Raw genomic sequence first — 2886 nt, 5'->3', positions numbered from 1 at the left:
GAAAAATGTTATTGAATAGGTTAATGCTGTTGTAATGAAATGCTTCTTTTAATTAAAAAAAAAAGAATCAACGTCCACAGACCATCACTATTATCATAAATCAAAATCCCTTTACTATATTTCTATAGTTCCATTTTTTTCTGAATTTTTGACACTAAAGACATATATTAAAGAAATTGAAAATTTAGGTATTTACTGTCTCAAATTCTGTTAGTGCTATGGTGTTGGAATTAGCTTATGTCTCAATTAGCATATGTTCTATTTAGGTAAAATCAGAGGTAATATATCATGTGCACCAAATACAGTAATTGCAAAGGTAACAACTAATTAGTTATAAGAAGTTGAACACTGTAGAATCAGGTTTGTTTTTCTTTTCTCAGTACTAATGACTTTCTAATTAAAAAAATAATGGAATTTTTTCTCTTGCTGCATCTCACATTTTTGGTGTTGGACATTTAGATTCCACACAGCTTTGGTGCCATGTGGTTCTCAGAATAGATTTTGAGATAAGCTTTGCCTTCAGCTCTTCAGCTTCTTCACTAAGCCTCTTTACAAGTTATCCATTAATTTTTAAACTTATGTTTCTTTCTTTAATAAGCAATATTTTGTTGCTTGCTAAAAAGGTTCATAATCAGAATTGATAAAGTTCGGTGTGTAAGAATTATGAAGCCCTGATTTTAATAATCGTGATTTAGAATGTAACATCAAAGAAAGTGATGTATGTATTTAATCAAAGTATTACCCAGCTTCTACAAAGAAAGACATGCTACAAGACTCATTATTAAACATGGGAATTATAAATTGGACATAGCATAAACTAAGAATAAATGATAGTGTATGTGGAGTTCATAAAATGTAAGAGCTTGGGGAGGATGTGCATGACCATATAGAAATAAAGTCTTATGAGCTCCTGGGACCTTGGTTATATGAATTTACAGCAATGGTGACAGCATGCACAAGATGCATGCAAACTCAAGCAGACAAAAACCCAGCACAGGACTGTAGCAATGGATAGCAAGCCCAAATCTTAGTCAAAAAACTATTGAGAAACTGACTACTACTGGGTGAGGGAAAGCTGTTCTTTAAGGGAGTGACTCTAGATAGGCTGAGTAGATTTCAGTGGATAAACTTGCACTGTGGGACATCTGGGGACAGTAACTCAACTTGATAGGCCTTAACATAAATGACAGACTGCATGAAATCCAATGGGGGGAGATCTATGGGAGGGTCTATGGGAAGGGGACATAAAGATGATTGAGATGTAGTTTATGAAATACATAAAAATTCAATAAAAAGTATATATATAAATTTAAAAAGATGTTTTGATAGTAAGGATGTGAATAAGTAGAGTACTGTGAGGACAGAGGTAATCAGGTATTCAAATTTGTATGATAAAAATACAGATTATTGATATGTATTTAACAAATATTTGCTAAGTAAGAGTACAGTGGATATTTGTTAGATGAATCTAGCCAATTTAGCTATTGCAAAATTAAAAAATCACCATGTTCTCAACAGACAATACTTTATTTGGTTTGGAAAATGTTGGTAGGTAGAGATTAATTTTTTATACTAAAACTGTAAAATGTGATCACAGTTTGAGAAAATTAAACACAGGTTCTAGAATGTTTAGGTGTGGGCATTAGCTAGTAACTGCAGTGGCTAGTGTTCCAACGTTATACCTTAAAACAGATATTTCATTGTGGAAGTTCTGAAAGAAAATTGAGATATTCTGCATTATCTATTAGAAAGAAATGATAAGTAAAAATTTTGCATTAATTTAAACCTCCTATACGATTTGGTTTGTACATGTTTCCTTAATCCAGAAGTGATTTCATCAGAATTCTCTTTTCAAAAGAGTGTGAAAGTTTTGAATAAGAAGTGTCATGAAAGCTCTCTAATACTGGACATCTCAGTAATATTCAAAAGCCATGATATATATTAATAGTAGACTAAATCCTTATCTTATATTTTTTTAAAAAAACATATTTTTATGTGTATGAGTATACTGCTTGCATGTGTGTATGTGTACCCATCCATGACGTGCAATGTTCATGGAAGTCAAAAGAGTGTGTCCAATTTCCTGGAAATGGAGTTACAGGAAGTTGTTAGCCATCATGTGGTACTGGGAATCAAACATAAGTTCTCTGCAAGAGTAGTCAGTGCTCTTAACTGCTGAGCCATCTCTCCAGACCCTAGACTAAATCTTAAATCTCATTCAAAATTGCCAATAGACACTGCTTCCGATATAACAGAAAATCATACATATAGATATGGATATTAGATATATAATTGTTGTGTAGGAAAATAACACAGTGGTGCACATGGTTGATCAAGCGTAAACACGCAAAGAATGACATTAACTCTTTTTCTGCAACTTGTGTATTTTTCTAATTTACTTTATTTCCCTTGTTTCATTTTGCTTAATGCACATTTTATATAAAAAGGGCAAAGTTGATGACACATGCACTACGGATGTCATATCTGAATTCTAGACATTACTATTTCATATGTAATTACAGAACTTAAAAGGTACCGAACATTGATAATTGCATATGTATACAACATTCTATGTACCTTAAATATATATTAGATATTTATAGTGTTAAGCTACATTTAATAAGTGTTATACATAAACTAAACTGCCTTTTGATATTTACAAGGTTATATTTTAGAGGCAGGAAATTCCCATTAAATTAGTAGAGTTGAGACCAAATAACTAAAAGTAGATATTGCTCTTTCTTTCAGCCATTGTCTTTAAAATTTTATTAACTCAAAATGAAATATAGGTTAAGCATGTTTGCCTTTAAGTGACTGAAATACTTTTCCCGGTATTTATAAATGTTCATATGACCAATCATATAAGTCTGAATATAAAAACATTCT

The sequence above is a fragment of the Nannospalax galili genome, unplaced genomic scaffold, assembly GCF_000622305.1.
Source record: "Nannospalax galili isolate Female #2095 unplaced genomic scaffold, S.galili_v1.0 scaffold595, whole genome shotgun sequence".
Lineage (NCBI taxonomy): Eukaryota > Metazoa > Chordata > Mammalia > Rodentia > Spalacidae > Nannospalax > Nannospalax galili.
This window is presented reverse-complemented; position numbering follows the sequence as displayed.